The following is a 23,218-nucleotide window of genomic DNA, read 5'->3' as shown; positions in this document are numbered from 1 at the left end:
AGGGAATTCAGCAGGAGTTTCTCCTTCATTGAATATTCTGGAAACTGGAATGTTTATGGATGGTCTCATGAAACTGAAAAGTGAGTTATGAAGAGTGGAAAGGGTCGTCAAAAGACAGTCTATGAATGTCTGCTTTTGCCAGAGAAGTAACAAGAACTGGATTTACCCTTCCACCTGAAACAACCTAAAACCCCAGACAACATATGTGGAAGAGTGCTTTTTAAGATAACAGACATCAGGAAATGGAGAACAGTGATCTTTGAGAGCCAGGAAATAAATGAAATGAGCCCTACAAGTGTCTCAGCTTACTGCCTTGAGAGGACTTCCAGGCAGCATAGAGAGGAGTGACATAAGCACATCTCATTGACTCTCTGAGTTGAGAATTTGGATAAAAATCCAGGGAGACCAAGATGGCTTTAGTTAACAGAATAAAATACTGGAGAGAAGAGGATTACAGAGAGTTAAACTCCAGAGATCTGAAAAATGTAAGAGTACAGTACTACTAAAGTTTCACTTTCTGTGGTTTCAATTACCCATAGCCAACTGTGGTCTGAAAATATTAAGTGGAAAATTCCAGAAATCAACAATTATAAGTTTTAAATTGCACACCATTTTGAGAATGTGGTGAAATCTCATGCCATCCTGCTTGTATTAGTCCATTCTCAGGCTGCTAATAAAGACATACCCCAAAGCAGGCAATTTATAAAGGAAAGAGAAGTTTAATGGACTCACGTGGTTCCACATGGTTGAGGAGGCCTCACAGTCATGGTGGAAGGCAAAGGAGGAGCAAAGACACATCTTACATGGTGGCAGACAAGAAAGCGTGTGCAGGGGAACTGCCCGTTATAAAATCATTATATCTCGTAAGACTTATTTACTATCATGAGAAAAACTCACCCCTATAATGCAATTGCCTCCCAACGGGTCCCTCCCATGACACGTGGGAGTTATGGGAGCTCTGATTCAAAATGAGATTTGGGTGGGAACACAGGCAACCATATCACTGCTCTATTCCACCTACGATGTGAATAATCTCTTTGGCCAGCATTATCCACACTCTACTGGCTGTACTTGTCACCCTGCTGTCACTTAGTAGCTGTCTTGTTTATCAGATTGACTGTTGAAGTATCACAGTGCTTGCAATTAAGTACCTTTATATTACTTAACAATGGCTCCAAAGCATAAAAATGGAGATTTTGGCAATTCAGATATGCCAAAGAGAAACCACAAAGTACTTCCTTTAAGTAAAAAGATGAAAGTTCTTGACTTAATAAGGAAAGAAAAAAAAATTTATGCTGAGGCTGTTAAGATCTATACTAAGAATGAAATATTCTATCAGTGAAATTGTGAAGAAGAAAAAAGAAATGTATATGTAATACATATAGGGTTCAGTACTATCTGAGGTTTTAGGTATCCACTGGGAGTCTTAGAAAATATCCTCTGTGTGTAAAGGGAAACTACTACACTGAGCAACCATGCAATGAGGAAACTACCTGAGGCCAGAACAGAACCATCCAAGAGGATTAGAGGGAATAGTCCTGATGTTCACAGAAGTCAGGGAAAAGTGTCTGTTCCCACTAGCCAGATTTAAATATTCATTATTTAAAGAAAATTAGGTAAAAGACTCATATTTGTCTTGCTTTAGTCATGGGGAATAATTAGCTGTAGCCTATATGCTGCTCTGGTTCTATCTATCAATCTTAAAAGCAAGACATAAAAGGGATCAAAGTGTCTCCAAGTAATTTAACTGCATCCCAGAATAAAACTCAAGGATATATATAGAGAGTACAAAAATATCGAGCACCCAACAAGGTGAAATTCACAATGTTTGGCATCCAATAAAAAATTACCAGGCATGCAAAGCAACACTACCCACAATAAAGAAAAAGCCCAACCAATTGAAACCAACCCAGAACTGAAGCAGATGTTAGAATTAGCAGACAAATACATAAAAGCAGTTCCTATAAGTGTAGCCCATATGTTCAGAAGTAGAGATATGGAAGATTTTTTTTAAAGACTAAAATCAAACTTCTAAATATGAAAACTACAATATCTGATATGAGAAATGCAATAGATGGTATTGACAGAATAACATTAGATGAGATTAATGGTAAATAAAGTGGGTGGAATTAGACTTTGGAGAGGAAAAGAGTAGCAAAACGATAGCAATAGAAACTACCCAAAAGGAAATAGAAAAAAAGAATAAAAACAGAATTGTAGGACACCTTCAAGTAGCCTAATAAATGTGTATTTGGAATCCCCAGGTAGAGGAGAGAGGAGGAAAAATATTTGAAAAACCAGGGGCTATAATTTTGCCAGATGATGAAAACTATAAATCCACAGATTCAAGAAGCTCAACACATTTCAAGCACAGGGAATATAAGGAAAATTATACATAAGCATACTATAATCAGATTGCTCAAAACCAGTGATGAAGAGAAAAATTTAAAAACTGCCAGAGAAAAATTACACATATGTACAGATAAACAAACGTAAGGATGACAGTAGATTTCTTGTGAGGAACAATGCAAATGAGAAGACAACAGAGCTAAATTTTTAAATTAATGAAAGGAAAAAAAGTCAACAAAGAATTCTGTGCCTAGCAAAAAATGTTTTTCAGAAACCAAGATGTAATTAAGAAGTTTTCATTAGACATACAAAAGCTTAATGAATTCATCACCAGTAGACCCACCATGCAAGAAATTTTAAGGAAAGGCAGAAGGATAATTATGCTATATGAAAATATGGATCTGTACAAAAGAATGAAGAGCATTAAAAATGGCAACTACATGGATAAATATATATGATTTTTCTAATTTATCTTAATGATAATTGACTAGGCAAACAAAATAATATAAATGTACTGTTTAGTTTATAACATATACAAAAATAAAATGTATGACTACAGTAGCAAAAAGTCCAGTAGGACAGAAATGGGATATCTATTGTAAGGTTCAGTATCATGCATGAGGTGTTATAAAAATCACTGGAAGATAGATTGAGGTAAATTAAGAGAATATATATTATAAACTCTAATGCAATCACTAAAACAACAAAAGAAAGATATATAGCTGATTAGCCAACAACAGATAAAATGGAATCCTAAAATAATTAATCCAAAACAAGGTAGAAAAACAGTAAGAAGGGAACAAAGAACAGGTGAGACAAATAGAAAACAAATAGGAAGACTATAGAATTAAAACAAAGCAAATCAGTTATCACATTAAATATAAATGACTTAAACACCTTAATTAAAAGGCAGAGATTTGTGAGATTGTAATATTCAAATATATTATGCCTTTATACAAAAAGACACAAATATAAAATTCCTGACTTCACCACTATCAAATATATTAATGCAACAAAATTACACGTATACCACATAAACATATACAAATAAAAACAAAAACAATCAAAAAAGGACACAAATAGCACAAAAGTAAAAGGTTGTAAATTGGGATACTGTCTTAACACTAATCAAAAGAAAGCCCGAGTGGCTATATTAATATATGACAAAGTAGATATTAGAACAAAGACAGGAATAAATAAGTTTCAACAATAAAGAAGTTCATTTTATAATGATAATGTTGTCCATTTATCAAGATAATATAATCATTTTTTACATTTCTACACCAAATACTTGAAACAAACTGCAAAAACATTTTTAATTCACAATTTATTTGGAGACATTAATATGTCTTTCTCAATAATTAATAGACTAAATAGATATGAAAATCAGCAAGGAAACAAAGACTTGTACAACACTGTCAATCAACTTGACATAATTGACATTCCTAGAATGCCCAACCATAGAGGAATACGCATCCTTTTCAAGCGCATACAGAATATTTAGAAAGATAGACTATATTCTGGAAGAATAAATTTGTCCCAATAAATTCAAAAGGATTCAAGGCAAACAAATATGTTCACGGACCACAATAGAATTAAATTGAAAGGATGTTCGTATTATGTTATTATTCTTTTAATATCTTTAGAAGTTTTAATAATGTTATCACTCTCATTTTTGATATGTGTAGTTTGTGTTTTCTCTCTTTTTCCCTGATCTGTATGGCTAGAGGTTAATATATTTTATCAATCATCACCATTGATATTTTCTATTGTTTTTCTGTTTTCTATATTGTTAATATCAATCTTTATTATTTCCTTTCTTCTACTTGCTAGTGGGTTTACTTTGTCTTATTCTTATAGTTTCTTAAGGTGAAAGTCATGGTTACTGATTTGAGATTTTTTTTCTTTTTTTGATATAGGCATTTTGTGATATAGATTTTCTTAAGTACTGTGTTAGCATCATGATCCAAACTCTGATACGCTGCATTTTCATTCACATTCAGCTCAAAATACTTTCTAATTTCCACTTGGAATCTACATTGACCTAAGAGTTATTTAGAAGTGTAATGTTTAATTTCCAAATATTTGGGGATTTTCCAGAGACAGGTGACATGTAAGTTCTTCCCATGTTGATCTATAGGTTCATTACAATCTCAATTAAAATCCTAGTATGCTTTTTTTTGGTAGAAATTGACAAGATGATTCTAAAATTCATATAGAAATACAAAGCATCCAGAATAGGCAAGGCAACTTTGAAAAAGGAAAAAGTTGGAGGACTACACAGAAGGTTTGATTACAAGACTTATTATAAAGCTACGGTAATTAAGGCAGCATGGTATTGGCATCAACACAGACAAAGAAGTCAACAGAATAGCTTAGATAGTCCAAAAATATATCTACATGTGTATGGACAATTTATTTTTAATAAAGGGCAAAGAAAATTCCAAAGGAAAATGATAGTCATCAACAACTGGTGATGAAATGCTTGAATATTGTATGCAAAATAATGAATTTCTAACTATACTTTACATCATATACAAGCATCATCTCAAAATTTACCATAAACCTAAATGTAAATTGTAAAACTATCAGTTTCTAGTTAAGAAAATGTAAGAGAAACTCTTTTTGATCTTGGGTTAAGCAAAGATTTCTTAGGCATGACCACAAAAGTACAAACCATAAGAAACAAATTGATAAATTATGCTTTATCAAAATTTTAAACTTCTTTTCTTCAAAAGCCTCTATTTGGAGAGTAAAAAGGCAATTCACATTCTGGGAGGATATTTGCAAAGCATATATTTGTTAAACAACTGATTCATTAAATATAGATACTCAGTATTAAATAATAAGAAAACAACCCAATTAAAAACATACAAAAAAATTGAACAAACATTTCACTAGAGAAGATATACAAGTAGCAAATAAGCACATTAAAAGATCCTTGACATCATTAGGGATGTGAAAATTAAAAGCCAAATTTAAAACCTATTAAAATAAAGCTTATATGAGAGGATATGTATATTACGTCCACATAATAATTTCTTAGCTTTGCATTTCACTGTGGCTGTCAGGACACAGCTTTGTCAGTTTGTTTTCTCAGTAAGGAAATTGTATTTCTTACAACCATTCTTTCTGAATATTTCTCAAGATACTCATATTCTCCTATTTAGGATCTTAGTACAGAAACAATGGAGGAGGCAATGTAGCCAGTATTCTTGTTAGTTTGCTAGAACAAATAACTGTGATCAAAAGGGTTGTTGTGTACATTATAGGAATTTGCCTCTAATCATATCTAAATTATATAATTCTTCACAAGGCTGTTGTCTCATGACCTTGACTTGCTACATGGCTCAGAGGGGTCACCTGAAGAAATGTATGTGTTTTTTCTGTTTTTTTTTTCCTAATTTTTAAAAAATAGATGATTCCTAACAAGTTAGTTTGAAATAGAGTACATAAATAAATTTGGAATAGAGGACTCTGAGCTTTTAAGATATCTTTTGTTCTGTTTGAATTGGTTTGCCAAGCCATTAATAAAAACAGCAGAAGGGTGCAACTTTACACTTGAGTTGTACTTAATTTTCATCATGTTCATATTTTTTAAAATGTTTGTTAGTTGCCTATAGGGTGAGGCATCATGACCTGCTCTTCAATGAAGCTGGTGGTGAAAGATAGAGGGGGCCTGTACAGATGTGGAGGTGTGCCCTGCTTTGCAGATCTGGGGAGAAAAGAGTCAGACAGCAGGCTGTGGGTAGAACTGAGACACATGTATGTCTTTACTAGAGATTGTTTCTGTCTTAGGTTCATTTCCAGAGATTTGAGAAACAATAAATGCTTTGTCACATGACCATTATTCAGGAGGTGTGCATTCACTGGTTATACGGACCCTGAGGGCATCGTCAGTTTTCTTATTGACATGGACACCTGTGTTTCAGTTTTCTCATCTCAAGGAATCATACTCACATTATTCTTTTTTCCAAAAACAATGTCCCCATACTACTTAGGATGATGGTTTTGGACTGTCTTTATATGCCAGAATAAAGAACTGCCCTATTTTAGATACCTCAAAACTTTCCTTTTGGTTGATGTTTCATTTTATCACCTTAGTTTTCCAATCTCTGCTATTTCTTCTTATAGGGCTTCGTGTTATCACTTGTTGACACTGGCTATGCATTGGTCCATGCAGAGCCATAGCAACACTTGAACACACTTACTTGTCTTCAGCACACTCATATTTGAATTAATCTTATACCCGCTAGATGTAGAAGAGGTTATGGAGAATTTTGTAATTCCTTTAATATTTTTCCCAATTGCTGAAAGATCTATTTCTAAGGAACTGTTGATGTGATTTTTGACAAAATTCTAATGGATTTACCATTCTTAGAGGATGGTGGTCTTAGTGACCATTTTTGTTCAAACTTCTACCCTAGTTTATGTTGCGTCACTACACGTAATAGAAAATGTTTGGCATTTTGAGAATTCTTGACATAGGACTTTTTAGTGAAATTTACTTTGCCATTCATCATTTTATTATTTATGTAAGAATGGTCTCATTTGGGAAACACAAAATTCTTTCATCTGGAAGCTTAGGGGATATGTGATGATTAGAAAAAGAGGCTTGCTGATTAGCCAGAAGAGCTCTACACAATGGCAGAACAAGGAATTCCATATTGACAGTAAAGGAAGAGTTGATTATGCTAGAGAGGATTTGTTGACACTGAAATGAATACTTGTGACCAGTGCATAGTTTTGACTGACAGTTTACTGATGTACAATGTGAAATATATACTCTACATACGCTGGAATCCTCATATCAACTGGCCAGTTGGTGTTTCTTCTTGAAGGAAAACCTACTTGAAAAGTCAAATTGTATCAGAAGGTTGCTGCTGAACTGAACATGTAAGGGGACTTTGTTGATGAATTGTGATCTTAACATAGAATATCTTGAAATCTGTTTCTATCATTGGGACAGACCTGCCACGAAGAGTGAATATGGGTCATCTTGCATGGTCTATATCCTGACAGTGCAAGAGGCACCCCGCTATGGCACCCCTTTTCTTGCCTGTTTTTCAGCCACACATTAATTCAGTCATCAGATGTGTTAATATCTTGGAGTAGATTATTATTCTTGTTCACTTTCAGTCATCTTTGATTGCTTTTCTGGGCCTTAATCTTGACAATACTTCATTGTTTTTAAGGTAGATGTTCTCGATTTTTTTTTCTCATTATTTTTTGTCCACTTTAGACTACCAGATTTTCACTGGCTCTACACCCCTCTGAAGGTGTGCCCAGATAATGTGATGTGTGAAATAGGCCAAGGAATGTGAACTGGGAAGACAAGCTGTTACCCTGTCCTTTTCTCTCACACCCAAGACAGTGTTGCCATAGCAGTAACTTTGAATCTCTTCTCCTTACCTTAAAAATTAACCCTTTGTAACTCCAGTGCTTAACTGTTTTTAGAAATGAATCATTTGTAATATACTTCACTAGTGGTCATGCCACTGAAGTCAAAATCTGCTAATTTGCGGCAGTTTCTACATATAGTTAATCCCATCCTTTAGGTTTTAAACTTGTTTCTGTCTCAAAGGATAATATTTCTTAGTTCTGGGAAGGTATCCTGCAGCCTTCTGTATATTGACGAAAAGTAGACATTTCTTTAATGAAGGAATTGCTTTCAACATGAGAATCCAGCATCCGTGTAGGTTATTTTTCATGAGCAAAGAGGGACCAAATGTCTGGAGTGCTTTGGGTTCCAATTAAGTCATCATAAGAACACAAATTCTGACTAATATCCCATTTCCCTTAGCCATTTGTCCATGAAAACTCCTGTGGGCCATTTACTTCACATATTTATGTCATGTGGAACATCAATAGTAAGGAAATGCTGTGGTTTAGCATGTTTTTTAAAGCATTTACAACCTTATTTTCTCAAGTAGTTTGACAAATATCTCAACTCTCCACTCCAATGTCCCTGTCCAAGGAAGACAACAAGGAGTCAATAAATGGAGGAGAGAATTGTAATATTATTTTAGGTGTCCGTTATTCTCATGAATCTGGTTAAAACTTCACTAATTAAACTCTAAAAGATTTTGTTGATTAAACATTTTGATTTAGATACTTCACTCTCATTTTCTACTTAATTTTGGAAGCTGTGCTGTAGGTTGACCGAACAACAAGAGCCATTGTGAATTCAGTGATGCTTACACCCAACATAATTGGGTTTTTTAATAGATTTGGGAAAATCTATGAACCAATCCATAATATGTGAGTGGGAAGTGGCCAAACGGGGTTAGCCTGAAAAAGCACCTTGTTCATTTTTTGCTATGGACTTGTGCTCTTGGGAGCATGGAAGTACAAAGCCTATTACTTACTCATGGTTCTAGCATTTCATCTGAGTCATAGTGAATCAGAACAGTTAGCGCTTTTGCTTATAAACATCCATTTCAAATCAATGCATTTTTTATATACTTTCAGGTTCAGTGAATGTCCTTGTGCTTTTCAAGGATGGTAGATAATGAATATAAAGGAATTATACAGGAACAAGATGGCAGGTGACTACCATTGTCCTCTTGTAGATTTTTGTATCTTGAAATTCACGTTTGTAGTATACAAACGTGATACATATGGTATATGAATCATATATGATATATCTGATATATGATGCATATATGACATAGAACATGTAAAATATATTAATATATATCATATATACAATATATACCCTATATATTATACCCTATATAATATATAACCTATATGATAAACTATATTACATATATCTTAAATCATATATACATATACGCATGTGTTCCAGTCCAAGGAAAACAACAAAAAATCCATAGAGGAGAGAATTGTAATATTATTTTTTGATGTCTGTCATTCTCATGTATCTAGTTAAAACTTCACTAATTAAACTCTAAAAGGTTTTTTGGTTAAACATTTTGATCTAGATACTTCACTGTCATTTTCTACTTAATTTTGGAAGCTGTGCTGTAGGTTGAACCAACAACAAGAGTTATTATGAATTCAGCGGTGCTTAAATCCAACATAATTGGTTTTTTTTTTTTTTATGGACTGAGGGAAAATATATTAACAAATCCATAATATGTGGATTATATTAATATTATATATTATATGATATATGAGATTGATGGGTTTAAATAAATTGTGTTGTACTAAGGGAAACTTCTAACATCAATTCTTATTTTTTATATAGGTGTTTAGATCCCAGTCTCTTACCAAATAACTACATATTAGAAATGTCAAATAAAAGTATATAGTGAACTCTTTGTTAATGATAAAATTAGACTTTCTGAACAACTTTTCCCTTGTAGTTATTGCTACGTAAGTTTCATTGTTTCACTCTGTCTTCTAGATTCTCTGTGGAACTATTAATGTACCACTGTATTTGTAAAGGAATCTGGTTTGACAGAGGGAATTAGAATTTTGTAACTACTGGGCAAGGTGTGATTTTTCTTTTTTCCTTAATACTGATGTTCAGGATGTTTAAAATAAAACTTAGTAATCATGAAATAAATATTTTCTCCTAGAAAAATGATATTCTGTCAGATTCTGTGCGAGGAATTTGAGAAACACAAGTAACAATACGTTTGCCAAAAGAAACTCTATTAACATTATAAAAAGTATTTAAAATAACTGGTACCTTTGAAGTAAATATGTGCCAAAGGCAGAACCTAACACTGTCTACATTGGTAATGTCATTTCTTGTCTAGACACCCACATGCTCAAAAAAGCTATTAAAATGCAATATTCAGCAAGTATTCAAGCTTCCCCTCTTTGCATTTTTTCTTAGCATTCTCCACTGATGGGCACCCTGCTCTCTGAGTGACGACATCTACGTTTCTTAAGTATTAGCCCCCTACAATATATGCTATTTTTATTCTATGCCCTGGAGCCATACTGAAAACATCAGAAAATGTTTGTTTGTTTGTTTGTTTTTCTCATTCATTTAGAGTCTTTTCTGCTTTTCCTGAACTGATAAAATTGAGAAAAACATGAAGAGTAGTCAGAATGTTTCAGATCTAAAATCCAAGCCTCACTTACTTGATCTGAAGGACTTTCTTTATGGTCCTCGACTTCTTCCTGACTTCACAGATTCAAAGACTGATCAGAAACGAACCTTTACAGACATGGGTGCTTGGTAACGTGCCCTCACCTGCACCCTCTAGAATCAGGGATGTTGACTTACCATCAGAGGAGTTATAGGAGTTACTGATGCCTGACTTTTACTTGTCTGCTAAAAGTGGGCCAGGCCTTGGGGGCATTTAGAGAGTTCAGTGTTTTAATTGTTTTCTTTGTGTTAACGTGCTACATTCTTAAAACAGAGCATGAAGGCAGTAAGATACCTTGGGCAGTGTGGGACAGAAGAACAGAGACAGTTGCCCACTTTTAGCAGACAAGTAAAAGTCAGGCATCAGTAACTCCTACAACTCCTCTGATGGTAAGTCAACATCCCTGATTCACAGAGGTGCAGGTGAGGGTACAGGTAAGCACCCATGTCTGCTCAAAAGAGTGTTCAACAAGGGTAGAGAGGAAGAGTTTAACATCATTGTTATTTTCAGTGGTAGCACAGATGCATTGGAGCAAAAGGAAAGGCAAAGAGGGAAAGGGTTAGACTTAAGAACTGTTAGGTTGCTGCAAAGTAGATGTGGTTTTTGCCATTGAAAGTAATGGTAAAGACCGCAATTACTTTTGCACTAACCTAACCGTTCCCTTCTTGTACTGTTCTCATTCTGTGTGTTTGGATCAAGTGGGTAAATTTTAGGAATTAATGACATAGGCAAGGTTTTAAGAAGTTACATTCCCACAAATGTCATCTGTCTGTCTATGTATGTATGTATGTATGTATGTATGTATGTATGTATGTATCTATCTATCTATCTATCTATCTATCTATCTATCTATCTATCTATCTATCTATCTGGTTTATCTATCTATGTGTCTGTCTATCTGTCCTTCTGTTTTATTTTTCTGTGCTGGAATAATACATGATGAGAGGATTTTGTCTTAGCAGAACTGTAGCATGGATATTATTTGTGGTGAAAATTCATTTAGAATAATCCTATTATAATCATATGCTCTATTGTTTAGGGCAAGGAGAAAGCAGGCACATGTTGAAAATAACCCTTTAAAATAGCTGTCATGTACTTGTGACCTAGGACAATTAAATCCATACCTGGATAAAGCCTAACAGATAACTCTAAAATTGTTATTTCTTAGTGTTTTCTTCTTATTAAAAAAAAAAAAAAAAAAAAAAAAAGGACCCATTCATATGCCCAATAGAAGTCTTACATGACATTTAAAGTTGGTTTTGGTTTCTCTACGCTTATTCTTCATTTTTTTTTTTTCTATTTAGAGTTTTATAACTTGTCAGGTGTGTGCCGTACCACTTTGCTGTTTTCGTAGAAAGTCGACTCCATAGGGAGGCAGCTATGGTACAGAGTTCCTAGGACCTGAAAATCTGGTTTTGAATCCCAGCTCTCTCTTCAGCCAAGTCAGCTTACTTTTTTGAGTTTAGGTTATAGTTGAATCAGGCTGTAGAAACATCAAATCCAAGAATAATGGAAGAGAAATGCATTTAAAATATTTTTTAAGCCCAGTGACAAATTATTATGAGGGCTGCCTCATTGACACTCCATTTGTGATCCAGGAATAAACATTATAATGGATAAACACATTTTTAGAATCAAGTCATGTTAACTTGAACTTCAATCTTCTTCTAAAACCAATTATCTTTAAATCACATGGTTTTAAGACCTATATCCAGCATCTGCACTTACCTGTGGGAGTAGCATGGTACCATAAATAAGGCCACATTGTTTTAAGTCCATCTCCCAATTTTCTAAATGAAGTTGCTGAAACATGATTGTATGCTCCCATAGACTAAATACCTTTCCGTGAATTCATATACCATGTATTTCCACTTCAGGATTTAAAGTCCTCACAGCTTTACCTTGTGAGATATAAAAAGTCTTGGGTAAAGGGACAGGCACTTAAATATATTTTCCTGAATTATTCCAAGATGTGGCAAGAAAGTTTCCATTTCAATTCATCAGTCACTCTTAAAAAAGTGGAAGGATTTAACTACTTTTTGTGGCCTTCAAAAAGTCATGCATCCCAGTTACACACAGAGTGGCCTATTAACACTTTGTCTTCAGGGTCCTCATTTTCATATACGTTGTAGTCTTGCTGATGCTTACTTAATTTCAGTTGATATTGAAAACAAATACATAAAACCAAAACACAATGAAAGACAGGATGTGGAGTGAAAAGAGGACCAGGCCTGATTTACAAACCATGCCAAAGCTGCCTGGATAGCAGGTGTTCCTTCTCTGTGAGATTAGCTCCATAGAAAGCCATCCATAGTTGGGCTTCTTCATAGGGAATGTAAATATTTTGATATATCATACCTTACTATTGAATAAAATATATAATTAGGGTGTTTATTATTTTCTTTTAAATTTTCGTTTCATGCTGTGAAAGTCAAAATTAGAAAACAGGTGGAGGGAAACCTCCTATTCATCACCAAACCTTATCAGTCCCATCCTCTTCATGCTTATTCAATTCTCTTCTTTTTCATTAAAAAAAAAAAAATTGTTGAGCATATACTATGCGTCAGGCATTGCACTACATGCAAGAAGTGTTATAAACAGGTATTTTCCCTGTTCTCAAAGAGTCAGCAGTCTGGGTTGGAACATTATTTTGCAGATAGCTATGACATAGGACCTTAGGGTATTTCTTAAGTGCCTTAAGAAATTCACAAACAGAAGTTACTTTTAGAGGGCATATGTTTGGGAAGGCCAGGAATGATCACACAGGTCAGCAGGTCACAGACCCAGCTATAGAACATATGCTTCTTGTTCTTTTATTGCTGGTTGTATTTAATGACAATGAACACAGGCACAGCTTAAACACACAAACTTCTTTTGTTCACCCTTTCCCTTCACCCCTTGACCCAAAGCTGGAGGGGAGGATGGAGATCCACAGCCAGATGGAACACTCCACCATCTCACCCATAAGCAGTGATTAGAAATGGAGGAATATCTCCTTTTCCAGTGATTAGAAATGGAGGAATATCTCCTTTTAACAGCCTTTGGATTTCATTAAAACCCTAGATAGACCTCTTTCCATCTCTGGGACCCAGCAGTCTAGACCGTGGGTCTCTGCTAACCCAGTCTGCTGGAGGTGCATCACTCTCCTTGTTGGCCAGGTGGGGCTCACTGAGTTAAATAGTGGTCCTTATCAGCTATCCCCAGCTATCTGTCTCTAGCTTCCTTCCAACCAATGGGTCTGTTATTAAAAAATCAAACCCAACCTTCTGTCATCCTAACAAAATTGGGCTTTACATTTGAGGGTCAGGGAACATCTCTGAAGGTGGTTAGTATTATGATGACTCTCTAAAAGAAGACTCATACCATATGATCCCAACTTCATAATGGCAGGGTCAGAATACTAAGGACAAAGTCCATTGCAATTTCCATGTGGACCAAACTGTGCATGGATTATCAGCATCAACGGAAAATTTCTCATCCTTGATTTCAGCTTTTGTTTCATCTCCTTCTCTCACTGGCAAGTTTATCAGTGCTTGTATTGGAGTAAAGTGATTGGTCTAAAGCCTCACTTTTATCTGTTATTTCTCTCAAATAGGTGAAGGTGTTAATGGAGGGTAAACATAATGAACAATCAAGAACATAATAAAGTTAGAGGAACAGCAGGAAGCTTGGATCAATGGCCCCTGGAAAATTGAGAATTGACTGTAATTACAAGAGATCAGAAGGAGTTCTCCTATCTCCCAATGAGTTTTCTGCTAAATTCACCTAAATCTTAGGAGAGTATCTTAGTCTTTAAAGTTGAATGGAAAACTTTCCTTGTCCTGTAAAGGCTTCTAACATCTCTGTAGATAATGGTGTTACCCTTCTTAAAGCCCAAGCCCACTGGAGCCCTGCATAGGAGGAAACACTTTCTAACTATAAGGCATGATGACTTGCAGAGCATGCAACACCAAGTGGAAGAAATAATATGGTGGTTTTGTTGTGGCTGTTGTTTTAAATTCTGCCTAAGACCTTTGAGGTTACATGGGGTAGAGCATATCAGTTGAAAAAAAATGCAATATTATCTATTTTCCATTAATTTAGTCCTGTTTCCATCTTTGTCGTCTTCCTCCACCCCCTTGCTCTGGGTCCACTGGAGAACTCAGGTGATTCATTCATCTGCACAATGATTTGGGCTAGGACATATCTTGATTAAATGTCTCTGGGAAACTTCTGAGGATGGGGCAAGAATTCTGAGACAGGAGCATTGCTTTTGATGTGAAAACAGTTGGGATTAGATGAATCTGATTTCTTCCAATCCCACTGACCCTTGAGACAGATTGACCAGATCTGGCAACAAAACCGTCATCTCCATTGCAAAAGAAGGTGGCTTACTATCCCTATTGCATGACCAAATGTTTGCTAATCTAGTTTATAGCAACTATTAAGATTTCAAATGGACTGATGTTACAGTTTTGCACTGAGATTTTCCCCTATGGAAAGAACAAATCTTGTTACAAGGGACACCGCAATGACCAGTATGGAAATGTTTAATTAGTTCTCACATATTTTGTCCCCTAGATTTTCTTCTCCTCAGACTTGGAGGGTGGAGGTGGGGGGGAAAGGCAGCATTGACACTTTTCTTTTTCTTTTTCTTTTTTTCAGATTCAGAAGAGTAAAAAAGACCTCATAGACAATAAAAGAGGCTGCCAATGTCTTGCATCATTCTAGCTGAGCTTCTTCATTCTCCTTCTTCTCCTTCTTCCACAAAGACTCATATCTGGAGAAGGTGTACAACTTTCACACACAAGCCCCCACCCCCGACCCTTGGCCTTCTCTCACACCATCTCCTCCCAGGGGATGACTCTTTGGGGGTTGGTTTGAGGTCTTAGAACTCTGGGGGATATTCCCCTGAGCAAACCAAACAACTTGAGATTTTTACTCAAACAGAAACAAAACATGAAGGGACATCCTCAGAATCCTTTGCTAATGACCTGGCTTTCAAGGCACCTGTCTGGCCTGATGAGAATGGACATCCTGGATATGCTGGGAGAGGCCTGAAAAAAGCCACACACACAGTAATTGCCATTTTATGACTGTCAATGCCATTACTTTAAATGTTGTCATTTTTGCACTGGCTACTGACGATACAGCCATGCTGACATTCATCACAGCAAAGATGATGATTCCAGTCTCTGGTTCCTTTCCTGTCAGGAACATGTGTTTTCTCCAATTTCCTTTCAGACTTAAAATTGTTCTTATGCTTTCTTTCCCATTTGTATAATACAGAATTCTGTTTGTTTTCTAAAAAAGATTATTCCATAGGAATCTTTATTTGATGGCTAATTTATTGTGTCTGTTCATTCATTAGTGTAAACCTGAATGTTTAGCTGATGACCATACTGTTGAGTGGGTACCCATTGTTTTCACTGGTAGCATCCATAACTGAGTGGTTACTGAAATTTTTACCACTGGCTGGCCATCTTCTTTTGGATATCTGTGGTTTCACTTCATCACTCTTCTTTTTATTCAGGAAAGTGCTAAGGGAATTAGTATCAGGGAGATATAGCAGATAATTCTTTGCATTTTAGTGAGTTTTTAAAAATACAAGATAGAAGTGGATTAATAGCATGAATCAAAAATAAGAATAGTAGATGTAGCATGGAAAGAGAATAACATTGCAGCCCCCTTGAGATCAAATTACAGGTGGAATCTAAGGGAGTGCCAGTAAAGTGTGACTTTATGAGTCTGATGTGATTTAGATAAAAGTGATTCTTAAAATGTGGTTGTTGGTCACACAGGAATCTCTGTGCCCTTCCCAAGAATAAAGCACATGAATATGCTGGTGATGAAGTGGGGATTAGTACTAGAAAGAAAGAGAGCTAGGCAATAGGTTTAAGTGTATTCCCCACTACAGATTTAATTTATACATGAAAAAGCACGAGAACAGACATTTAAACATCCTTTTATTACTAAGGTAAAATATTGGCATTTTTTCAGGCAGAAAGAAAGAGACTGTATGTGGTCTTCCAGGACCTTTGCCTTGCCAAAATGTTCCCCAACAGAAAGATTTGAAGAACTTTGTAGTAGAGAATACACAACAGCATGCTGATGTTTGAACAGATTTCTTCTGTCAACTTTACATTTTGCCTTGGAGAAACACTTAGATTTTTCTGTTGTGCTCCCTGTGTTCATAACAATGACCTCTTCACATAACGTGGACACAAATTCAAATGACTTCAGGGGTCTAGCAGGTCAAGTAAATGAATAAAGCAAGCCATGTAATATCACAGTCATTGTGGTAAATGGCAATTCATGGAGGGCCTTTGTATCAGTAAGAGAAGAAGAAGCAATGGGGACTGAGAAAAATTGGGGAGGGTGGGTGCTGCCAAAACAGGGTAGTTGGTAGGCAGCTACTGAATTTGAGCTGTGTAGGGATGGGGGTCCTAGATACCTAGGATTTGATATAAGCTCTCTCCAAATTTTTACATATTGACAACTCAAAAACTTACACTGTGCTAATCAAATGAAACCTGCCTGTGAGCTGCATTCAATCGGTTTGCAAACTATGTGCTTAGAGGTGGTATGATTTTGTATTGAAATTAAATATAACAAAGAGTATGTCAATTTTTGACCTTGGAACCTGGACCTTTTACCTCATTTATATTCTGTATTTTTGTATGTGGAGCTTTTTGGCCAGTCAAAATAGAAAGTCTACAGCTTCCATTTTATAATCTAACAAGCAACAAGAAACAACATTTGAAAAAGAAACAGGAATATAGCCATTTTTTCTAGCACCAATAAAAATTGAAATGTTTTTCATTTGCTTTAAGTCATTAATCAGCTGAAAAAGAATGGAAAGAGAATTTCATTCCATAAAGAACTTCACCTAAAACTCTCAGTGAAGTAAAACAAAACTCCATGTAACTCACTCTTAGCTTTAAATCTTTAAAAAGTGTTTTGAAGGGATATTGAGTAAAAATGCAAAGTTATCTATTAAAAATACAAAATGCTATATTATATGATGCTATGAATTGATACTGGAGCTGATAAAGCATTAAAGTAATTATTCTACATCAGTGCTGACTGCAAGAGCAGTATTTCCAAAGCTCTAGCTTATTTTCTGGGGTCTTTTAATTCTCTTAAAACAGCTTTCTTCAAGTTGAGCAGCAATTTGGGACAAACATTATTCTATTGCACAGATTATGGCATCTTACTCTGGTTTACACACACAGAGCAAGGACTTACACACCTGAATTAAGAATGACCAGTATGTGGGGACAGCAATAGGGACAGACCTAACACAGACAAAACCACACGCTCTACACGTTCCTTGGTAAAATGTGACAAATTGAGTTAGCCCTTGAATTTGGGTCCCCATGCCGTCAAATAGCGCTACATTTAAGTTGTGTTAATATGGTACATTTCAATGGCATAATGACCCATTCTTATGGAGGACTTTGTTCCATGTTTTATTTGTGCCAATCTTTCTTAGGTTATGAGCCCTATTAGTTCATGGCAGCTGGCAAGAGACCCGTTTCTAACCCATTAAATTCAAATGGACTTTCTTCCACTGTCCATTTCATTTTTGGAGCTTTTAAAAACTACTGAAAACATTTGACAGGATCCCATTGTGGATCTGATACACTTAAACAGTAAAATGATATCTAAACATCTGAAAGCCAAAGAATAACCTAGAGCACATGTTCATTCATTTGTAGAATTGAAGCCATTGTATTATATTTTCCACCTGGAACCATGCCTTTGGATACAAAAGTGTAAAGTAAAAAGCAACGTTATCATGGGATGTGAGACAGTAATCCAAAAGTTGGAGACCAATTTTTGTTATCCATATTTTGGAAGTATGGATACTGTTTATTTTAATATCACTTCTCTCATGGGTCACTTTTCCTTAGATAGATAGATAGATAGATACATACATACATACATACATACATAGATTGATAGATAGATAGATAGATAGATAGATAGATAGATAGATGATAGAAATATAATATAATACATTTTCTTCTTTTGTAACCTATAAGAAGAGACTTTGATGATGGAAATTACTTTGTAACATTCCCCACGGAGCCTAGGAAAAACAATAGGAAACAAAGCATGAAATCTTTTTCTCATAGTGAAATAGGGAAGATTCTAAGATTGGAAGTCTGTATATGTAGTGTTCTATCCCAGATAAAGAGAATTTAGGGAATTCAGGCAACATTTTGTTTTTCCTAATTGGAAACTTTGTTCTGATTCTGAGATGCCCACACACCCCACAGGAGATGCAGTGCTGGCCCACCACAGTGCTTGGAACATGGTCAGCATTCAGGAAACACATTCGAAATCATCTAACTGAATTCCACTATCCACTTGTGAATGCAAACAAAATTCAAATTTCCCTGAAAATTTATTCAACTTCTCCTATATGCCAAGTACACTGCTAAAGGCTTATCTTCTAAGTATATGCAGGCATACCCTACTCACACAAAAAACTTATTACAAGAGATGGGAAATTGCAGGTAATTTGGGAGAAATTGTCAGCCAAATTTATGAAAAAACTAAAATAAAACTTCTCTGTGGCCTCTTGACTTAAGAAAAAACAAAACAAAACAAACAAAACAAAACAATAAAACAGGATTTATCTGAGAATGTCTTTCCAAAAGGGAAGATGACACCAATCTATATAAAACATCAGTGAATTTACTGAGAATCCAAGTGGAAACCTTTAAAACCTTAAACAGACCCACCTAGAGCAAATAGGAGATTCTCTACGTACAGCATGAGGAATCACTGCATAGTTCTGCTCCACCAATAATGTGATCTGGTACAGCACCGCACCGTGGCAAAGTTAGATGTTAAAGAACATAATGATGCAATAACGATGTTATATTGGATCTTATTCATGAACAAATGGAAAGTAATACTTACAATTTATCAACTGTGATCCATGATTAAAGGCCTCATCACTGAGAAAATGAACTTAATGAAAAAAATTGTAATAAGCAGTGACAATATTCCTATGAAACCTCCCTCTGGGAATCAAGAGACATATTACTTGCCAAGGCCAGATTTTAGTTTTTAAGGTTTCCTCTCTCTCACCAAAGACACTGGTGGGCATGGAGATGACACTAGAATTAGAATGTTACCAGAGTCATTTACATTAGACAGTTTATCTGAGCATGAACATGTTCCCAGGGAGATTAGAATAATGGGAAGCAGGCCTCTAAAGATTCTCCTTGGACATTTGTAAAAAGACTGGTTGCTTCTCCAGGAATGTCTGAATTAAGCAAGAATTGCGCCACTGAAAAAGTGTCTTGTTTTTATATTGAACAAGGAACGATTGTGCAGTGGGTGACCTAGACTGAAAGATGTATGATGGTCAAGTTTAAACCCTATTAATTCCTGATTGTTTTCTTCAATACCCTCACCCTACTCATTTTTTTTTTTTTTGAAAATATTGCCAGATATATTTGGCATGAATTCATGTTTATTCTGGCTTCTGTTCCCAAGCAGAAGTGGATTAACCCTGGCAATGGCTGGCTTCACTAACTACTTGCACCCAGCCTGGGCTGCCATCTGCTCAGCCAGGAGAAGCAGGGAGTGGGGTATGGGCCCTTTCAGTTCGTTCAGGGCACTCACTCAGTCTCCCCTGAGGAGACCTTCTCCCCCTTGAAGGGTGAATGCTGGCTGTTGCAGGCCAGAGGCAGTGCCAACTGGAGACCCATCCTCTCAGCTTTGGTCAGCTTCAGCCGTGATTCCTGAACCTCACCCATGTATTCTTCATGAGTGCTGGCTTCTGAACCTACAGGAGCATTTCTCAGTCAGTTTATGGTGCAGGGTAATTCATTTAAAATAAAGCCCATTAAAACCCAATGGCTATAGAATGAGTTTTAAATAGATTGCCCTGGAGACACATCATTGTATAGTCTTTGCTTCCCTCTCATGACCTATCTTGGAGTAGAATTTGTGTACTACTGTCCTTGTCTTTGAGTGGGTATATGTGTTATGGTACAGAAATATAGTCACATATTATATTAATATATACAGATGGATAGGAAAAACCTACAGCCATAGGTATCGTCCAATAACTGATTCTAGAGGTAGAACTATAGAGTATACATTTCCTTTTTTCTTGCTTTGATGATATTTTTATACAATTTTATATGCTGTAAAATTTTCAAAAATATATTTGCTATTTTCATTTGTAGAGCTTGGTTAGGTTTTTATCAGCTCTTGTGCCCACTGTACAACCAGATTCCCCCCATCTAATTCAAATGTCTTCCCTTTTTCAAACTCTTTCCTTTATGTTTTCCTTTTTTTTCCTCCCATTTTTCTACCCTTCACAAATTCCTTCTTTTGCTTCTGCCCAGGTAACCCATTCTGCTTGCAGTATCATTTTAGCACGTACAAACACAAAATAATGGGAAAAATAAAAGCACCTTGTTCCATGTAATTCATATGGGAAAGTTTTGGGTGTAAAGGTCACTGGGGATAGATGGGAAGACAGAAACAGCTTGGGAAAAGGAAGCAGGAAAAAAGGAAATCTTTATGGGAAATCAATTACCCAAAGCAAGGTGAGTCACTTAGAGGCGAAAATGATGTTGTTATTGTCCTCCCTTAGTGTAGAGCACAACTTTTGCTCTCACAGGGTTTTTCTCTTTAGGATGCATAGCACCCTATGCATTAAATGCATACCATCCTAAAGAGACCCCACTCACCATCAGTCTGTAGGCTCTCTCCTGATGAGGGCACTGGCCATATGTGAATGGAAAACTCAACTCATCTCTTCAGCCTTAGATATTGCTGCTGTTCAGCTGGATTTGTGAGAAATATCTGGATTAATATCAAGAACATTTAGCAAGACTCAAAAGAGAGAGGCAAGCAGAACCAAAACCCAAACCTCAACCAATATCTAGCTGAATAAACAATTCTTTGGAGGAATAAGGAAGGGATTTCTGGATATGTTCTGAGAATGCTCTTCCAAAAGGGAAGATGGTAATACGGACTTGTTTTGATTTCATGGTAGTGATAGAGTGTAGTTCCGTGATGTGAAATACACTTCTGGCAGATAAAATGCAGGTTGTAATTTGCATTTGTACATCACAGGGCAAAAGAATGGCCATCCATTCTAAGGAAGAGTGTTCCGTTCCCTAAGATGCTGCTTAAACAACATATCCAAATGCCATAGTATCATATCTCCAAATACAAAATTAAATCATAAGGATTCATGTAGAAAAGAGTATACTGAGCTGTTCTCCGAAAAATGTATGATGTGTTTATTGTAAACCTTTATTGCACAGATGAGCCTGACAGTCCTTCAATGTATAATTTTCTCCCAGCATCTAGTAATGCATAAGTACTTGTATGTTCTTCTGATTACCAAATAAAAACAATGAGTTAACCTCTTGATTGGAATTGGATAAATGAAAAGTCTGTTTTTTTTTCTTCCTTTGAATGTTTCCCATTGTTGTCCATGTTCTGTCTCAGATATAGGGCTGTCCAAACTCAGTCAACCATCTGTCTCTTTTGTATTCCCTGAAACGCCTCATAATACCCAGGCACCAAGTGCCTTTGCCTGCACTCTGTAAGACATACACAGAGTATGACTATATCATGTTTCATTTCAGCTTTTTTGACTATGAGGGATAAAGCAAATGGGTTATCAGAAGCTTGTCAGAGGCATAAGAAATCTCAGCATTTGTGGAATTAAGCTGGCTTCCATATGTTTAATTTTCTTCAGGGTACAATGATATTATGGTTTTACAGCCCTGTGATGCTAGCTTTCTGAATTGCAAACTTTTTCTTTCTCCTACTCTTGAAAGGGGTATATTTGGCAACATTTTCCTGTTCCGGCCATGAACATAAGGAGTCTGACTAGGGAATACAGATGTTCCTTAACTTGTCATGGGGTCACGTCCCAATAAACCCATTGTAGGTTGAAAAAATCGTAAGTCGAAAATGCATTTAATATGCCTAACCTACCAGCTATGTTTGCATCATAGCTTAGGCTATCCTGCCTTAAACATGCTCAGAACACTTACATTATCCCAGAGTTGGACAAAATCACCTAACACAAAGCCTATTTTATAATAAAGTATTGAATAGCTTATGTAATCTATTGAATACTGTTCTGAAAGTGAAAAACAGAATGGTTATATACAGTTTCTTCTGAGTGTGTATCACTTTTGCATCATCATGAAGTCCAAAAATTTAAGTTGAGCCATCATGATTCAGGGACCCTGTGTAGTCATTCATTACTCCTGTTTGTGGGGATATAACGGGTTTACATCCTGTATAGCATCCAGCCTGATGCCTTCAAACCGGCCCCAGATAGAGAGCCCTCTAGTGTTGATACTGCATATTACACAAATACCACCCCTTCTTCAGGGCCTCCTGGTGTATCATTTTTGCTTGGTAGTATTGCTCTGATGAAGGGGAGTGTGATGTTCCTCCAAAGCAGCCATGCTTGCCATTCACCGAAACATATTTTTAATGTTTTTTCCTTAAAGTAAAAATAGAATTTACTCAATTTGGAAAGTGTAGACAGTATAATAGGAAACTTAAAATCACTTGTGATACCCCATCCGACAATTAATCATTGTAGATACTTTATTTTCTGATGATCTTTTGCTGTGCATTTTTACACAGTTAAGGCCGTATAGTATAGTTAATTTTGAATTATGGTTTGTTCACACAACATTGGATTGTAAGCATTTTCTTGTGTTTTTTTAACCTCTCCATCAATATAATTTCAATAGCAGCATAATATTTTATTCTGTGGCTCTAGTGCAATTTACTTAACCACCCCTCTGCTG

The 23,218-nt window shown here is 35.8% G+C and overlaps 1 protein-coding gene across 3 annotated transcripts in view; it reads left to right on the top strand.

The window, feature by feature from the left end:
* The window catches only part of LOC116274526 (calcium/calmodulin-dependent 3',5'-cyclic nucleotide phosphodiesterase 1C-like), a 59,232-nt gene that overhangs the window by 4,983 nt on the left and 31,031 nt on the right, over positions 1 to 23,218 (top strand). The window contains exon 2 of one of the 3 annotated variants that reach the window (XR_004183245.1): positions 15,063 to 21,818. The exons of the other annotated variants lie outside the window; for them this stretch is intronic. The gene's annotated coding sequence lies outside the window, so the exon portion shown is untranslated. Of the gene's footprint in view, positions 1 to 15,062; positions 21,819 to 23,218 lie in introns of those variants that run through there. 3 annotated transcript variants of the gene reach the window in all.

Source organism: Papio anubis, chromosome 4 (assembly GCF_008728515.1).
Source record: "Papio anubis isolate 15944 chromosome 4, Panubis1.0, whole genome shotgun sequence".
Lineage (NCBI taxonomy): Eukaryota > Metazoa > Chordata > Mammalia > Primates > Cercopithecidae > Papio > Papio anubis.
The sequence above is the reverse complement of the archived record's forward strand: the minus strand, read 5'-3'. Positions and strand labels throughout refer to the sequence as shown.